Source organism: Eschrichtius robustus, chromosome 1, assembly GCF_028021215.1.
Source record: "Eschrichtius robustus isolate mEscRob2 chromosome 1, mEscRob2.pri, whole genome shotgun sequence".
Lineage (NCBI taxonomy): Eukaryota > Metazoa > Chordata > Mammalia > Artiodactyla > Eschrichtiidae > Eschrichtius > Eschrichtius robustus.
Genome location: NC_090824.1, coordinates 145,949,812 through 145,968,471, shown reverse-complemented (window position 1 = coordinate 145,968,471; position 18,660 = coordinate 145,949,812). Strand labels below are relative to the sequence as shown.

Here is an 18,660-nt window from a genome sequence, read left to right as displayed (position 1 = left end):
ACCGCGGAGAAACCTGAGACCCATTCATTGGTTCAGAGTTCCAAGCAGTGCATTTATGGGAGTCATCATCAATCCACCTGCTCAAAGGCTGCACGTTCAAAGTTGCAGGCTCCACCGCAGGGCAGCCAACGATCTCAATCATGTCAGCAGTCAGGAGCGGCCAGAGCCGACCCACGGGGCTGCCAATGGAGCTAAGGATCATGGCATCGGATCTGGGGTGCCACTGGAAGAGCCAAGAAGGTGAGGGTGTAGTCTCAGGGCACAAGTCCCCGTGGCCAAACATCTAGGTTTCTGCAAAGAATTTCCACTCACCACCACAAGGTTCCTACGAGGATCCTCAAGTACTTCACGCCAAAATCACTCTGAGACTCTTTTGCCTCGACTTGCCTCAACTTGCCGCACTGTCCTCACTTCGCCAGGTTTCATGGACTATACAGAGGGCCCCATGCTGCTGCAGGTGTTTGTTCCCGGGCACTCCACCACCTGCCTCAGTGTGACAGAACACAGGGATGTTTGAGAAAAGTGAACGGGGGCACAGAGGGAAAGGGTGATACAGCCCAGCGATGTGCGCTATATCTCCCCTCAACATTTCATTTGCAGCGCATCATGTCTGTGTGTCCACAGCCAAACGTGAATGCATCGTGGCACAGATGCCTTCAGAGTGCACGGGCATCAACACAAAGAGCACGGCAGTCCATCAAACCACTGGTATGGGCCTTGAACTTCCCCGCCTGAGCCGCCTCCCCACTGACACAGCATAGGGATGTCATCCTGAACCGCTGAGACACCCTCAGGGGAAATGGGATTACTCAGCGTAAGAGCCACTGCCCTCTGGGGAACCAAACCACTCCTGGCGCATACGCTTCCAAACAATGGACTCACCCTCAAGGGGAAATGTGGTCCCTGAGATCTTCCACAAGGGAACGGCCCTTGGCCAAATGTCACGACCTCCAACAAAAGCAGCTTGTAGGGACCGGTGACAAAACGCACCAGAGGAACTCCTGGACTGAATAATGGAGATTCACCTGTAGCCATACTTCCTGGCCTGCTGCCAAGACTGGCAACCTACCCTTAGCCCACACACAAAGCTAATGGCACGGGAACCATTCCGATGCTCAACGCGGCGGGGAAACCCTTGCAGCAATGGTGTAACTTGCAGTGGTGTCTGGCACTTTCACACTCTGGGCCCATCAGTGACGTGACAGTGGGGAAACCGTGAGGCCCAGGTACTCTACAAGCAACTTGTTACCCACAGCCATGCAACGAGAGAACCCAGACAACAGCCTAGACACTTGAACCGGTATGATTTGTCTGGCCTGTGGCCAGGCTCGCCGGATACCACAGTCTCGACGCACCAGCGGGTGGCAGGAAAAATGACACCCACACCACACATCCTCTCCTGCCCTTAAAACTGTAGCCTTTGCTTGGCAACCGACTCCCTTGATTCTGCATGGTTGCGCCCAATGACCTCCTAGTAGAGCTCCAATCCTCAGGGAACGCTATGTGGGCCGGGTATAGAAATGATGCTTGGCTGTCCTCAGGAACACCTTCACATCTTCAACACAGGGGGAACGTGGCCAGACAGGGACAAAACACCCCAAGGCCTCTAAATCGGCCCCCATGAGAAGACACCATACTGTGCCATGAAGGCAACCTTTCGCTGGACAAGGACACGCCATGAAGCAAATCGACCAAGGAGAGGAAAGAGGCGGGACAGTCCACAAAGGTGCTCCCTTATTCTCTCCCTACACGTGCCTCCAGATGCTCCTGAGGGAATCCCAAATGTGTTCCGGGGACTCAATGGCCACCATCGATCTATCCACCCACCAATAAACCTGTGGGCTTAGCCAGCCATCTCACGTGTCTCTTTCACTCGCCTTGCCTTACTCTCTCTCCACCGGAATCCCAACGTGTCACGGCAAGATGCCAGAGCCACCCCTCACCAAGGAAGCTTGCCGTGACCAAGCTTGACTAAGGCATTTTCCAGCCCCTTCACACAGCACACACAAGCAGGACACAACCCGAGGAGAAGCCATCAGATTGCCTAAACTCCCAGGAACGGTGGCCCATTTGATTTCTCCCCTCATCAGGAGAAACCTAAGTTGCATATGGTCTACCAAGCAGAACATGACAAATAAGCCTGGCCTAGGCCTGGAATCCTGTTCTGACCCTGAGCCTACAGACTTCTGTTTCTTTGAGGCCACAAGGCAATGACCAGCAGGTGGGGGCAGCCTGTAGAACACAAGCGCAGGGGGCAGAACCAGCAATGGCGCACGCTTCCTCTCCAACCTGCCTGCTGAACCGTGGCAGGGGACAGCAGTCCTGGCTAGACCAAGGAACAAAGAGACGGCACGCTGTCCCAAGCCTTCCCACCTGCATTGGCATCCCAGGCTCCTTTCCCAATGGCTCTTCTCCCCATGAGATGACCACAACCCTCAACTTGAACAACGTGGCTGTGGACACCCACGGCCTCAAATGCAATGTGAACCTCTCCCTACTTTCCTTTTGGGAGCCACGTGCTGGACCTCAGTTCCAACGAGGAGACGGTAGGGATTTTTCACTCATTTTGTTCAGATTTCCAAGGAATGCATTTGTGGGAGTCATCATCGATCCAAGCACGGGCTCAAAGGTTGGACATGCAAAGTTGCAGATTCCACCATGGGAGGGCCAGCGAGCTGAATCATATCAGCGTAGAGAAGTGGCCAGAGCCGAGCCATGGGTCAGGAAATGCAGCCAGTTCTCAGGGCATCAAAGCTCGTGTTCCCCGAGAAATTACCAGAAGGTGAGGGTGTAGCCCCGGTGCACACGTTCCCGTCGTCAAACCTTTAGGTTAAGCAAAGAAGTGTCCCTTACCGCAACAAGGGTTAAAGCAGGATCCTCATGGAATGCACGCCAGGACCCATCCGAAACTCCTTCGCCTGGCCTCGCCTTGCCACGCCGTCCTCCTTTCAACGGGTATCAGGGATTATACGGATGGCCCCAGGCTGCTGCTAGCATTCTTTCCCTGGCATTCCACCTGGCTCGGGTGAGAGAACACACGCAGGCTTGAGGAGGGTGCACGGGCGCAGCGAGGGACAGGTCGATACCACCCAGTGATGTGTGTTCTATCTCTCCTCAACATTTCATTTGCTGTCCCTCTTGCCTGTGTGTACGCACCCAAACGTGAAAGCATCGTGGCACAGGCGCCTTCAGAGCATGCGGCCATCAGGACAAAGAGCGCCGCCGGCCAACAACACCCTGGTCTCGGGCCCTGAAATTCCTCTCCTGAGCAATCTGCCCCGCATCACATCAAAACGATGTCTTCCTGATCCCCTGAGACACCCTCAGGACAACTGGGCCCCCTCAGCCTAAGAGCAAGTGCCCTCTTTGGCAACAAACACGCCTTTGGCACTTATGATTCCACACAGTGGACACACCCTCAAGGCGAGAGATCTTCCACAAGGGAAGGGCCCTTGGCCGAATATGACGACCTCCATCAAAAGCGGCTCGTAGGGACCCGTGACAAAGGGCACCTGAGGAACCCCTGGACTGATCAAGGGAGACTCACCAGCAGGCATACTTCCTGGTCTCCTTCCAAGCCAGAGGAACTTCTTAGGACCGCAACCACAGCTAATGGCAAGGGAGCCATTCCAATGCCCAAAGTGGCGGAGCAAACCCTTGCAGCAACTGGGTATCTTATCGTAGCACCTTGCACATTGTCTTCTTCCTTTCAAGGACAAGACCTTGGAGAAAACATGAGACCCAGGTCCTCCAGAACCAACGTGTCACCCACAGCCGTGCAATGAGGGAACGCCTCCAACATCCTGGACCCTTGAACCGGCATGACTTCTCTGGCTTGAAGCCATGCATGCTGGAGATCACAGGCTCGCAGCACCAGAAGGCGGCAGGACAAAATGACCCCTGCAGCACACATTCACTCCAGCCCTTAAACCTGTAGCATTTCCTTGGCAGCCAACTCGCTTCTTTCTGCATGGTTGGGCCCAAAGACCTCCGGGAAGAGCTCCAAACCTCAGGGAATGCTATGCCGACTGGGCATAGCAATGACGCTGGGCTGTCCTAAGGAACACCTTAACATCCTCAACATAGCGGCAAGGAGGCCACACAGGGACAAAACTTCCCAACGGGTCCAAATCGGGCCCAGTGAGAAGACACCATACTGTGCTGTGAAGGCACCATTCAGTGGAACAAGGACCCGCCGTGAAGCACATTGAGAAAGGAGAGGAAAAGGTTGGGATGGTCCATGAATGTGCACCTGTATTCCTACCGTACACGGGACTCCAAATGCTTCTGAAGATATCCCAAAAGAGTTCCGGGAACCCTATGTCCACCGACCATCTATCCACCCAACAGTAAGCCTGTGGGCTTAGCCAACACTCTCACGTGTATTTCCCACTCGCCTTGCCTTCCTCTCTCCACCAGGATCCAGACGAATCCACCGCTCACCTAAGTAGTTTGATATCCCCTGGATTTGCCTAAGGCATTTTCCAACCTCTCCACACACAACACACAAGCAGGACACAACCCAAGGAGGAGCCAACAGCGTCGCCCAAGTCTGTGGGACGGTGGCCCATTTGATTTCCCCTGACCATCAGGGCAAACGTAAACTACATCCCACCTCCCAAGCTGAACATGACATAGAAGCCTGGCCTGGCCAGGACTCCTTCTCTGACCCTGAGTGCAGAGACTTCTGCTTCCTTGCGGGAACAAGGCAACGACCTGAGCTCGAGGGTGGCCTGTAGATCTCGAGGGCAAGCCAGAGGAGTACCAGTGGCTCACGATTCCTTTCATACCCGCATACAGACCGCGGCAGGATATAGCAGTTTTGGCTAAACTCAGGTGCCCAGAGACATCAAGTAGTCCTTAGCCTTCCCATGTAGATGGACATCCCAGGCTCCTTTCCACATGGCTCTTTCTGCACGAGAAGCCCGCCACCCTCAACTTGAACAATGTTGCTGAGCACGCCCACAGTAGCAAATGCGACATGGACCTCTCCCTAATTTTCCTTTGGGAGCCACGTGCTGGACCTCAGTTAGGATGAGAAGATGGTAGGTATTGCTCATTCATTTTGTTTAGATTTTGAAGGAATGCATTTATGGGAGTCACCATCGATCCACGCAGCTGCTCAAAGGCTGGACGTGGAAAGTCGCGGACTGTCAGCAAGCTCAATCCTCTCAGCAGTAGGGAGCGGCCAGACTCGAGGCACGGGGCAGAAAGTGCACCCAAGTCTCAGGGCATCGGAGCTCGGGTTCCCCAGGAAGAGCCCGGAATGTGACGGGGTAGTCTCGCCGCACAAGTCCCCGTGGCCAAACATCTAGGTTTCTTCAAAGATGTTCCGTTTACCCCCACAAGTTTTCTACCACGAACCTTGTCAAGCCAGAGGCGATGCGCTTGGGTCGTACAGAAAGCTATTGGCATTGGAGATATTCCAATGCCCAAACTGGCAGGGTAAACCCTTGCAGCAACTGGGTAACTTGCCCTGGCGCCTTGTGTTTTCGCCCCCGGGCCTGTCAGTGACATGACCGCGGAGAAACCTGAGACCCATTCATTGGTTCAGAGTTCCAAGCAGTGCATTTATGGGAGTCATCATCAATCCACCTGCTCAAAGGCTGCACGTTCAAAGTTGCAGGCTCCACCGCAGGGCAGCCAACGATCTCAATCATGTCAGCAGTCAGGAGCGGCCAGAGCCGACCCACGGGGCTGCCAATGGAGCTAAGGATCATGGCATCGGATCTGGGGTGCCACTGGAAGAGCCAAGAAGGTGAGGGTGTAGTCTCAGGGCACAAGTCCCCGTGGCCAGACATCTAGGTTTCTGCAAAGAATTTCCACTCACCACCACAAGGTTCCTACGAGGATCCTCAAGTACTTCACGCCAAAATCACTCTGAGACTCTTTTGCCTCGACTTGCCTCAACTTGCCGCACTGTCCTCACTTCGCCAGGTTTCATGGACTATACAGAGGGCCCCATGCTGCTGCAGGTGTTTGTTCCCGGGCACTCCACCACCTGCCTCAGTGTGACAGAACACAGGGATGTTTGAGAAAAGTGAACGGGGGCACAGAGGGAAAGGGTGATACAGCCCAGCGATGTGCGCTATATCTCCCCTCAACATTTCATTTGCAGCGCATCATGTCTGTGTGTCCACAGCCAAACGTGAATGCATCGTGGCACAGATGCCTTCAGAGTGCACGGGCATCAACACAAAGAGCACGGCAGTCCATCAAACCACTGGTATGGGCCTTGAACTTCCCCGCCTGAGCCGCCTCCCCACTGACACAGCATAGGGATGTCATCCTGAACCGCTGAGACACCCTCAGGGGAAATGGGATTACTCAGCGTAAGAGCCACTGCCCTCTGGGGAACCAAACCACTCCTGGCGCATACGCTTCCAAACAATGGACTCACCCTCAAGGGGAAATGTGGTCCCTGAGATCTTCCACAAGGGAACGGCCCTTGGCCAAATGTCACGACCTCCAACAAAAGCAGCTTGTAGGGACCGGTGACAAAACGCACCAGAGGAACTCCTGGACTGAATAATGGAGATTCACCTGTAGCCATACTTCCTGGCCTGCTGCCAAGACTGGCAACCTACCCTTAGCCCACACACAAAGCTAATGGCACGGGAACCATTCCGATGCTCAACGCGGCGGGGAAACCCTTGCAGCAATGGTGTAACTTGCAGTGGTGTCTGGTACTTTCACACTCTGGGCCCATCAGTGACGTGACAGTGGGGAAACCGTGAGGCCCAGGTACTCTACAAGCAACTTGTTACCCACAGCCATGCAACGAGAGAACCCAGACAACAGCCTAGACACTTGAACCGGTATGATTTGTCTGGCCTGTGGCCAGGCTCGCCGGATACCACAGTCTCGACGCACCAGCGGGTGGCAGGAAAAATGACACCCACACCACACATCCTCTCCTGCCCTTAAAACTGTAGCCTTTGCTTGGCAACCGACTCCCTTGATTCTGCATGGTTGCGCCCAATGACCTCCTAGTAGAGCTCCAATCCTCAGGGAACGCTATGTGGGCCGGGTATAGAAATGATGCTTGGCTGTCCTCAGGAACACCTTCACATCTTCAACACAGGGGGAACGTGGCCAGACAGGGACAAAACACCCCAAGGCCTCTAAATCGGCCCCCATGAGAAGACACCATACTGTGCCATGAAGGCAACCTTTCGCTGGACAAGGACACGCCATGAAGCAAATCGACCAAGGAGAGGAAAGAGGCGGGACAGTCCACAAAGGTGCTCCCTTATTCTCTCCCTACACGTGCCTCCAGATGCTCCTGAGGGAATCCCAAATGTGTTCCGGGGACTCAATGGCCACCATCGATCTATCCACCCACCAATAAACCTGTGGGCTTAGCCAGCCATCTCACGTGTCTCTTTCACTCGCCTTGCCTTACTCTCTCTCCACCGGAATCCCAACGTGTCACGGCAAGATGCCAGAGCCACCCCTCACCAAGGAAGCTTGCCGTGACCAAGCTTGACTAAGGCATTTTCCAGCCCCTTCACACAGCACACACAAGCAGGACACAACCCGAGGAGAAGCCATCAGATTGCCTAAACTCCCAGGAACGGTGGCCCATTTGATTTCTCCCCTCATCAGGAGAAACCTAAGTTGCATATGGTCTACCAAGCAGAACATGACAAATAAGCCTGGCCTAGGCCTGGAATCCTGTTCTGACCCTGAGCCTACAGACTTCTGTTTCTTTGAGGCCACAAGGCAATGACCAGCAGGTGGGGGCAGCCTGTAGAACACAAGCGCAGGGGGCAGAACCAGCAATGGCGCACGCTTCCTCTCCAACCTGCCTGCTGAACCGTGGCAGGGGACAGCAGTCCTGGCTAGACCAAGGAACAAAGAGACGGCACGCTGTCCCAAGCCTTCCCACCTGCATTGGCATCCCAGGCTCCTTTCCCAATGGCTCTTCTCCCCATGAGATGACCACAACCCTCAACTTGAACAACGTGGCTGTGGACACCCACGGCCTCAAATGCAATGTGAACCTCTCCCTACTTTCCTTTTGGGAGCCACGTGCTGGACCTCAGTTCCAACGAGGAGACGGTAGGGATTTTTCACTCATTTTGTTCAGATTTCCAAGGAATGCATTTGTGGGAGTCATCATCGATCCAAGCACGGGCTCAAAGGTTGGACATGCAAAGTTGCAGATTCCACCATGGGAGGGCCAGCGAGCTGAATCATATCAGCGTACAGAAGTGGCCAGAGCCGAGCCATGGGTCAGGAAATGCAGCCAGTTCTCAGGGCATCAAAGCTCGTGTTCCCCGAGAAATTACCAGAAGGTGAGGGTGTAGCCCCGGTGCACACGTTCCCGTCGTCAAACCTTTAGGTTAAGCAAAGAAGTGTCCCTTACCGCAACAAGGGTTAAAGCAGGATCCTCATGGAATGCACGCCAGGACCCATCCGAAACTCCTTCGCCTGGCCTCGCCTTGCCACGCCGTCCTCCTTTCAACGGGTATCAGGGATTATACGGATGGCCCCAGGCTGCTGCTAGCATTCTTTCCCTGGCATTCCACCTGGCTCGGGTGAGAGAACACACGCAGGCTTGAGGAGGGTGCACGGGCGCAGCGAGGGACAGGTCGATACCACCCAGTGATGTGTGTTCTATCTCTCCTCAACATTTCATTTGCTGTCCCTCTTGCCTGTGTGTACGCACCCAAACGTGAAAGCATCGTGGCACAGGCGCCTTCAGAGCATGCGGCCATCAGGACAAAGAGCGCCGCCGGCCAACAACACCCTGGTCTCGGGCCCTGAAATTCCTCTCCTGAGCAATCTGCCCCGCATCACATCAAAACGATGTCTTCCTGATCCCCTGAGACACCCTCAGGACAACTGGGCCCCCTCAGCCTAAGAGCAAGTGCCCTCTTTGGCAACAAACACGCCTTTGGCACTTATGATTCCACACAGTGGACACACCCTCAAGGCGAGAGATCTTCCACAAGGGAAGGGCCCTTGGCCGAATATGACGACCTCCATCAAAAGCGGCTCGTAGGGACCCGTGACAAAGGGCACCTGAGGAACCCCTGGACTGATCAAGGGAGACTCACCAGCAGGCATACTTCCTGGTCTCCTTCCAAGCCAGAGGAACTTCTTAGGACCGCAACCACAGCTAATGGCAAGGGAGCCATTCCAATGCCCAAAGTGGCGGAGCAAACCCTTGCAGCAACTGGGTATCTTATCGTAGCACCTTGCACATTGTCTTCTTCCTTTCAAGGACAAGACCTTGGAGAAAACATGAGACCCAGGTCCTCCAGAACCAACGTGTCACCCACAGCCGTGCAATGAGGGAACGCCTCCAACATCCTGGACCCTTGAACCGGCATGACTTCTCTGGCTTGAAGCCATGCATGCTGGAGATCACAGGCTCGCAGCACCAGAAGGCGGCAGGACAAAATGACCCCTGCAGCACACATTCACTCCAGCCCTTAAACCTGTAGCATTTCCTTGGCAGCCAACTCGCTTCTTTCTGCATGGTTGGGCCCAAAGACCTCCGGGAAGAGCTCCAAACCTCAGGGAATGCTATGCCGACTGGGCATAGCAATGACGCTGGGCTGTCCTAAGGAACACCTTAACATCCTCAACATAGCGGCAAGGAGGCCACACAGGGACAAAACTTCCCAACGGGTCCAAATCGGGCCCAGTGAGAAGACACCATACTGTGCTGTGAAGGCACCATTCAGTGGAACAAGGACCCGCCGTGAAGCACATTGAGAAAGGAGAGGAAAAGGTTGGGATGGTCCATGAATGTGCACCTGTATTCCTACCCTACACGGGACTCCAAATGCTTCTGAAGATATCCCAAAAGAGTTCCGGGAACCCTATGTCCACCGACCATCTATCCACCCAACAGTAAGCCTGTGGGCTTAGCCAACACTCTCACGTGTATTTCCCACTCGCCTTGCCTTCCTCTCTCCACCAGGATCCAGACGAATCCACCGCTCACCTAAGTAGTTTGATATCCCCTGGATTTGCCTAAGGCATTTTCCAACCTCTCCACACACAACACACAAGCAGGACACAACCCAAGGAGGAGCCAACAGCGTCGCCCAAGTCTGTGGGACGGTGGCCCATTTGATTTCCCCTGACCATCAGGGCAAACGTAAACTACATCCCACCTCCCAAGCTGAACATGACATAGAAGCCTGGCCTGGCCAGGACTCCTTCTCTGACCCTGAGTGCAGAGACTTCTGCTTCCTTGCGGGAACAAGGCAACGACCTGAGCTCGAGGGTGGCCTGTAGATCTCGAGGGCAAGCCAGAGGAGTACCAGTGGCTCACGCTTCCTTTCATACCCGCATACAGACCGCGGCAGGATATAGCAGTTTTGGCTAAACTCAGGTGCCCAGAGACATCAAGTAGTCCTTAGCCTTCCCATGTAGATGGACATCCCAGGCTCCTTTCCACATGGCTCTTTCTGCACGAGAAGCCCGCCACCCTCAACTTGAACAATGTTGCTGAGCACGCCCACAGTAGCAAATGCGACATGGACCTCTCCCTAATTTTCCTTTGGGAGCCACGTGCTGGACCTCAGTTAGGATGAGAAGATGGTAGGTATTGCTCATTCATTTTGTTTAGATTTTGAAGGAATGCATTTATGGGAGTCACCATCGATCCACGCAGCTGCTCAAAGGCTGGACGTGGAAAGTCGCGGACTGTCAGCAAGCTCAATCCTCTCAGCAGTAGGGAGCGGCCAGACTCGAGGCACGGGGCAGAAAGTGCACCCAAGTCTCAGGGCATCGGAGCTCGGGTTCCCCAGGAAGAGCCCGGAATGTGACGGGGTAGTCTCGCCGCACAAGTCCCCGTGGCCAAACATCTAGGTTTCTTCAAAGATGTTCCGTTTACCCCCACAAGTTTTCTACCACGAACCTTGTCAAGCCAGAGGCGATGCGCTTGGGTCGTACAGAAAGCTATTGGCATTGGAGATATTCCAATGCCCAAACTGGCAGGGTAAACCCTTGTAGCAACTGGGTAACTTGCCCTGGCGCCTTGTGTTTTCGCCCCCGGGCCTGTCAGTGACATGACCGCGGAGAAACCTGAGACCCATTCATTGGTTCAGAGTTCCAAGCAGTGCATTTATGGGAGTCATCATCAATCCACCTGCTCAAAGGCTGCACGTTCAAAGTTGCAGGCTCCACCGCAGGGCAGCCAACGATCTCAATCATGTCAGCAGTCAGGAGCGGCCAGAGCCGACCCACGGGGCTGCCAATGGAGCTAAGGATCATGGCATCGGATCTGGGGTGCCACTGGAAGAGCCAAGAAGGTGAGGGTGTAGTCTCAGGGCACAAGTCCCCGTGGCCAAACATCTAGGTTTCTGCAAAGAATTTCCACTCACCACCACAAGGTTCCTACGAGGATCCTCAAGTACTTCACGCCAAAATCACTCTGAGACTCTTTTGCCTCGACTTGCCTCAACTTGCCGCACTGTCCTCACTTCGCCAGGTTTCATGGACTATACAGAGGGCCCCATGCTGCTGCAGGTGTTTGTTCCCGGGCACTCCACCACCTGCCTCAGTGTGACAGAACACAGGGATGTTTGAGAAAAGTGAACGGGGGCACAGAGGGAAAGGGTGATACAGCCCAGCGATGTGCGCTATATCTCCCCTCAACATTTCATTTGCAGCGCATCATGTCTGTGTGTCCACAGCCAAACGTGAATGCATCGTGGCACAGATGCCTTCAGAGTGCACGGGCATCAACACAAAGAGCACGGCAGTCCATCAAACCACTGGTATGGGCCTTGAACTTCCCCGCCTGAGCCGCCTCCCCACTGACACAGCATAGGGATGTCATCCTGAACCGCTGAGACACCCTCAGGGGAAATGGGATTACTCAGCGTAAGAGCCACTGCCCTCTGGGGAACCAAACCACTCCTGGCGCATACGCTTCCAAACAATGGACTCACCCTCAAGGGGAAATGTGGTCCCTGAGATCTTCCACAAGGGAACGGCCCTTGGCCAAATGTCACGACCTCCAACAAAAGCAGCTTGTAGGGACCGGTGACAAAACGCACCAGAGGAACTCCTGGACTGAATAATGGAGATTCACCTGTAGCCATACTTCCTGGCCTGCTGCCAAGACTGGCAACCTACCCTTAGCCCACACACAAAGCTAATGGCACGGGAACCATTCCGATGCTCAACGCGGCGGGGAAACCCTTGCAGCAATGGTGTAACTTGCAGTGGTGTCTGGTACTTTCACACTCTGGGCCCATCAGTGACGTGACAGTGGGGAAACCGTGAGGCCCAGGTACTCTACAAGCAACTTGTTACCCACAGCCATGCAACGAGAGAACCCAGACAACAGCCTAGACACTTGAACCGGTATGATTTGTCTGGCCTGTGGCCAGGCTCGCCGGATACCACAGTCTCGACGCACCAGCGGGTGGCAGGAAAAATGACACCCACACCACACATCCTCTCCTGCCCTTAAAACTGTAGCCTTTGCTTGGCAACCGACTCCCTTGATTCTGCATGGTTGCGCCCAATGACCTCCTAGTAGAGCTCCAATCCTCAGGGAACGCTATGTGGGCCGGGTATAGAAATGATGCTTGGCTGTCCTCAGGAACACCTTCACATCTTCAACACAGGGGGAACGTGGCCAGACAGGGACAAAACACCCCAAGGCCTCTAAATCGGCCCCCATGAGAAGACACCATACTGTGCCATGAAGGCAACCTTTCGCTGGACAAGGACACGCCATGAAGCAAATCGACCAAGGAGAGGAAAGAGGCGGGACAGTCCACAAAGGTGCTCCCTTATTCTCTCCCTACACGTGCCTCCAGATGCTCCTGAGGGAATCCCAAATGTGTTCCGGGGACTCAATGGCCACCATCGATCTATCCACCCACCAATAAACCTGTGGGCTTAGCCAGCCATCTCACGTGTCTCTTTCACTCGCCTTGCCTTACTCTCTCTCCACCGGAATCCCAACGTGTCACGGCAAGATGCCAGAGCCACCCCTCACCAAGGAAGCTTGCCGTGACCAAGCTTGACTAAGGCATTTTCCAGCCCCTTCACACAGCACACACAAGCAGGACACAACCCGAGGAGAAGCCATCAGATTGCCTAAACTCCCAGGAACGGTGGCCCATTTGATTTCTCCCCTCATCAGGAGAAACCTAAGTTGCATATGGTCTACCAAGCAGAACATGACAAATAAGCCTGGCCTAGGCCTGGAATCCTGTTCTGACCCTGAGCCTACAGACTTCTGTTTCTTTGAGGCCACAAGGCAATGACCAGCAGGTGGGGGCAGCCTGTAGAACACAAGCGCAGGGGGCAGAACCAGCAATGGCGCACGCTTCCTCTCCAACCTGCCTGCTGAACCGTGGCAGGGGACAGCAGTCCTGGCTAGACCAAGGAACAAAGAGACGGCACGCTGTCCCAAGCCTTCCCACCTGCATTGGCATCCCAGGCTCCTTTCCCAATGGCTCTTCTCCCCATGAGATGACCACAACCCTCAACTTGAACAACGTGGCTGTGGACACCCACGGCCTCAAATGCAATGTGAACCTCTCCCTACTTTCCTTTTGGGAGCCACGTGCTGGACCTCAGTTCCAACGAGGAGACGGTAGGGATTTTTCACTCATTTTGTTCAGATTTCCAAGGAATGCATTTGTGGGAGTCATCATCGATCCAAGCACGGGCTCAAAGGTTGGACATGCAAAGTTGCAGATTCCACCATGGGAGGGCCAGCGAGCTGAATCATATCAGCGTACAGAAGTGGCCAGAGCCGAGCCATGGGTCAGGAAATGCAGCCAGTTCTCAGGGCATCAAAGCTCGTGTTCCCCGAGAAATTACCAGAAGGTGAGGGTGTAGCCCCGGTGCACACGTTCCCGTCGTCAAACCTTTAGGTTAAGCAAAGAAGTGTCCCTTACCGCAACAAGGGTTAAAGCAGGATCCTCATGGAATGCACGCCAGGACCCATCCGAAACTCCTTCGCCTGGCCTCGCCTTGCCACGCCGTCCTCCTTTCAACGGGTATCAGGGATTATACGGATGGCCCCAGGCTGCTGCTAGCATTCTTTCCCTGGCATTCCACCTGGCTCGGGTGAGAGAACACACGCAGGCTTGAGGAGGGTGCACGGGCGCAGCGAGGGACAGGTCGATACCACCCAGTGATGTGTGTTCTATCTCTCCTCAACATTTCATTTGCTGTCCGTCTTGCCTGTGTGTACGCACCCAAACGTGAAAGCATCGTGGCACAGGCGCCTTCAGAGCATGCGGCCATCAGGACAAAGAGCGCCGCCGGCCAACAACACCCTGGTCTCGGGCCCTGAAATTCCTCTCCTGAGCAATCTGCCCCGCATCACATCAAAACGATGTCTTCCTGATCCCCTGAGACACCCTCAGGACAACTGGGCCCCCTCAGCCTAAGAGCAAGTGCCCTCTTTGGCAACAAACACGCCTTTGGCACTTATGATTCCACACAGTGGACACACCCTCAAGGCGAGAGATCTTCCACAAGGGAAGGGCCCTTGGCCGAATATGACGACCTCCATCAAAAGCGGCTCGTAGGGACCCGTGACAAAGGGCACCTGAGGAACCCCTGGACTGATCAAGGGAGACTCACCAGCAGGCATACTTCCTGGTCTCCTTCCAAGCCAGAGGAACTTCTTAGGACCGCAACCACAGCTAATGGCAAGGGAGCCATTCCAATGCCCAAAGTGGCGGAGCAAACCCTTGCAGCAACTGGGTATCTTATCGTAGCACCTTGCACATTGTCTTCTTCCTTTCAAGGACAAGACCTTGGAGAAAACATGAGACCCAGGTCCTCCAGAACCAACGTGTCACCCACAGCCGTGCAATGAGGGAACGCCTCCAACATCCTGGACCCTTGAACCGGCATGACTTCTCTGGCTTGAAGCCATGCATGCTGGAGATCACAGGCTCGCAGCACCAGAAGGCGGCAGGACAAAATGACCCCTGCAGCACACATTCACTCCAGCCCTTAAACCTGTAGCATTTCCTTGGCAGCCAACTCGCTTCTTTCTGCATGGTTGGGCCCAAAGACCTCCGGGAAGAGCTCCAAACCTCAGGGAATGCTATGCCGACTGGGCATAGCAATGACGCTGGGCTGTCCTAAGGAACACCTTAACATCCTCAACATAGCGGCAAGGAGGCCACACAGGGACAAAACTTCCCAACGGGTCCAAATCGGGCCCAGTGAGAAGACACCATACTGTGCTGTGAAGGCACCATTCAGTGGAACAAGGACCCGCCGTGAAGCACATTGAGAAAGGAGAGGAAAAGGTTGGGATGGTCCATGAATGTGCACCTGTATTCCTACCCTACACGGGACTCCAAATGCTTCTGAAGATATCCCAAAAGAGTTCCGGGAACCCTATGTCCACCGACCATCTATCCACCCAACAGTAAGCCTGTGGGCTTAGCCAACACTCTCACGTGTATTTCCCACTCGCCTTGCCTTCCTCTCTCCACCAGGATCCAGACGAATCCACCGCTCACCTAAGTAGTTTGATATCCCCTGGATTTGCCTAAGGCATTTTCCAACCTCTCCACACACAACACACAAGCAGGACACAACCCAAGGAGGAGCCAACAGCGTCGCCCAAGTCTGTGGGACGGTGGCCCATTTGATTTCCCCTGACCATCAGGGCAAACGTAAACTACATCCCACCTCCCAAGCTGAACATGACATAGAAGCCTGGCCTGGCCAGGACTCCTTCTCTGACCCTGAGTGCAGAGACTTCTGCTTCCTTGCGGGAACAAGGCAACGACCTGAGCTCGAGGGTGGCCTGTAGATCTCGAGGGCAAGCCAGAGGAGTACCAGTGGCTCACGATTCCTTTCATACCCGCATACAGACCGCGGCAGGATATAGCAGTTTTGGCTAAACTCAGGTGCCCAGAGACATCAAGTAGTCCTTAGCCTTCCCATGTAGATGGACATCCCAGGCTCCTTTCCACATGGCTCTTTCTGCACGAGAAGCCCGCCACCCTCAACTTGAACAATGTTGCTGAGCACGCCCACAGTAGCAAATGCGACATGGACCTCTCCCTAATTTTCCTTTGGGAGCCACGTGCTGGACCTCAGTTAGGATGAGAAGATGGTAGGTATTGCTCATTCATTTTGTTTAGATTTTGAAGGAATGCATTTATGGGAGTCACCATCGATCCACGCAGCTGCTCAAAGGCTGGACGTGGAAAGTCGCGGACTGTCAGCAAGCTCAATCCTCTCAGCAGTAGGGAGCGGCCAGACTCGAGGCACGGGGCAGAAAGTGCACCCAAGTCTCAGGGCATCGGAGCTCGGGTTCCCCAGGAAGAGCCCGGAATGTGACGGGGTAGTCTCGCCGCACAAGTCCCCGTGGCCAAACATCTAGGTTTCTTCAAAGATGTTCCGTTTACCCCCACAAGTTTTCTACCACGAACCTTGTCAAGCCAGAGGCGATGCGCTTGGGTCGTACAGAAAGCTATTGGCATTGGAGATATTCCAATGCCCAAACTGGCAGGGTAAACCCTTGCAGCAACTGGGTAACTTGCCCTGGCGCCTTGTGTTTTCGCCTCCGGGCCTGTCAGTGACATGACCGCGGAGAAACCTGAGACCCATTCATTGGTTCAGAGTTCCAAGCAGTGCATTTATGGGAGTCATCATCAATCCACCTGCTCAAAGGCTGCACGTTCAAAGTTGCAGGCTCCACCGCAGGGCAGCCAACGATCTCAATCATGTCAGCAGTCAGGAGCGGCCAGAGCCGACCCACGGGGCTGCCAATGGAGCTAAGGATCATGGCATCGGATCTGGGGTGCCACTGGAAGAGCCAAGAAGGTGAGGGTGTAGTCTCAGGGCACAAGTCCCCGTGGCCAAACATCTAGGTTTCTGCAAAGAATTTCCACTCACCACCACAAGGTTCCTACGAGGATCCTCAAGTACTTCACGCCAAAATCACTCTGAGACTCTTTTGCCTCGACTTGCCTCAACTTGCCGCACTGTCCTCACTTCGCCAGGTTTCATGGACTATACAGAGGGCCCCATGCTGCTGCAGGTGTTTGTTCCCGGGCACTCCACCACCTGCCTCAGTGTGACAGAACACAGGGATGTTTGAGAAAAGTGAACGGGGGCACAGAGGGAAAGGGTGATACAGCCCAGCGATGTGCGCTATATCTCCCCTCAACATTTCATTTGCAGCGCATCATGTCTGTGTGTCCACAGCCAAACGTGAATGCATCGTGGCACAGATGCCTTCAGAGTGCACGGGCATCAACACAAAGAGCACGGCAGTCCATCAAACCACTGGTATGGGCCTTGAACTTCCCCGCCTGAGCCGCCTCCCCACTGACACAGCATAGGGATGTCATCCTGAACCGCTGAGACACCCTCAGGGGAAATGGGATTACTCAGCGTAAGAGCCACTGCCCTCTGGGGAACCAAACCACTCCTGGCGCATACGCTTCCAAACAATGGACTCACCCTCAAGGGGAAATGTGGTCCCTGAGATCTTCCACAAGGGAACGGCCCTTGGCCAAATGTCACGACCTCCAACAAAAGCAGCTTGTAGGGACCGGTGACAAAACGCACCAGAGGAACTCCTGGACTGAATAATGGAGATTCACCTGTAGCCATACTTCCTGGCCTGCTGCCAAGACTGGCAACCTACCCTTAGCCCACACACAAAGCTAATGGCACGGGAACCATTCCGATGCTCAACGCGGCGGGGAAACCCTTGCAGCAATGGTGTAACTTGCAGTGGTGTCTGGTACTTTCACACTCTGGGCCCATCAGTGACGTGACAGTGGGGAAACCGTGAGGCCCAGGTACTCTACAAGCAACTTGTTACCCACAGCCATGCAACGAGAGAACCCAGACAACAGCCTAGACACTTGAACCGGTATGATTTGTCTGGCCTGTGGCCAGGCTCGCCGGATACCACAGTCTCGACGCACCAGCGGGTGGCAGGAAAAATGACACCCACACCACACATCCTCTCCTGCCCTTAAAACTGTAGCCTTTGCTTGGCAACCGACTCCCTTGATTCTGCATGGTTGCGCCCAATGACCTCCTAGTAGAGCTCCAATCCTCAGGGAACGCTATGTGGGCCGGGTATAGAAATGATGCTTGGCTGTCCTCAGGAACACCTTCACATCTTCAACACAGGGGGAACGTGGCCAGACAGGGACAAAACACCCCAAGGCCTCTAAATCGGCCCCCATGAGAAGACACCATACTGTGCCATGAAGGCAACCTTTCGCTGGACAAGGACACGCCATGAAGCAAATCGACCAAGGAGAGGAAAGAGGCGGGACAGTCCACAAAGGTGCTCCCTTATTCTCTCCCTACACGTGCCTCCAGATGCTCCTGAGGGAATCCCAAATGTGTTCCGGGGACTCAATGGCCACCATCGATCTATCCACCCACCAATAAACCTGTGGGCTTAGCCAGCCATCTCACGTGTCTCTTTCACTCGCCTTGCCTTACTCTCTCTCCACCGGAATCCCAACGTGTCACGGCAAGATGCCAGAGCCACCCCTCACCAAGGAAGCTTGCCGTGACCAAGCTTGACTAAGGCATTTTCCAGCCCCTTCACACAGCACACACAAGCAGGACACAACCCGAGGAGAAGCCATCAGATTGCCTAAACTCCCAGGAACGGTGGCCCATTTGATTTCTCCCCTCATCAGGAGAAACCTAAGTTGC

General features: G+C 54.5%; 6 non-coding genes across 6 annotated transcripts; all 6 read right to left on the bottom strand.

The window, feature by feature from the left end:
- Positions 1-2,521: 2,521 nt before the first annotated feature.
- Positions 2,522-2,613, bottom strand: LOC137752981 (small nucleolar RNA SNORD116). Its single transcript, XR_011071339.1, has one exon. It is a non-coding gene; the product is annotated as a small nucleolar RNA SNORD116 (small nucleolar RNA).
- Positions 2,614-5,020: 2,407 nt separating this feature from the next.
- On the bottom strand, positions 5,021-5,112 carry LOC137750283 (small nucleolar RNA SNORD116). The gene has a single exon (XR_011070415.1). It is a non-coding gene; the product is annotated as a small nucleolar RNA SNORD116 (small nucleolar RNA).
- A 2,927-nt stretch (positions 5,113-8,039) lies between these two features.
- LOC137752976 (small nucleolar RNA SNORD116) lies at positions 8,040-8,131 on the bottom strand. The gene has a single exon (XR_011071338.1). It is a non-coding gene; the product is annotated as a small nucleolar RNA SNORD116 (small nucleolar RNA).
- A 2,407-nt stretch (positions 8,132-10,538) lies between these two features.
- On the bottom strand, positions 10,539-10,630 carry LOC137750277 (small nucleolar RNA SNORD116). Its single transcript, XR_011070413.1, has one exon. It is a non-coding gene; the product is annotated as a small nucleolar RNA SNORD116 (small nucleolar RNA).
- Positions 10,631-13,557: 2,927 nt separating this feature from the next.
- Positions 13,558-13,649, bottom strand: LOC137752971 (small nucleolar RNA SNORD116). The gene has a single exon (XR_011071336.1). It is a non-coding gene; the product is annotated as a small nucleolar RNA SNORD116 (small nucleolar RNA).
- Positions 13,650-16,056: 2,407 nt separating this feature from the next.
- On the bottom strand, positions 16,057-16,148 carry LOC137750274 (small nucleolar RNA SNORD116). The gene has a single exon (XR_011070412.1). It is a non-coding gene; the product is annotated as a small nucleolar RNA SNORD116 (small nucleolar RNA).
- Between the last annotated feature and the right edge of the window lie 2,512 nt (positions 16,149-18,660).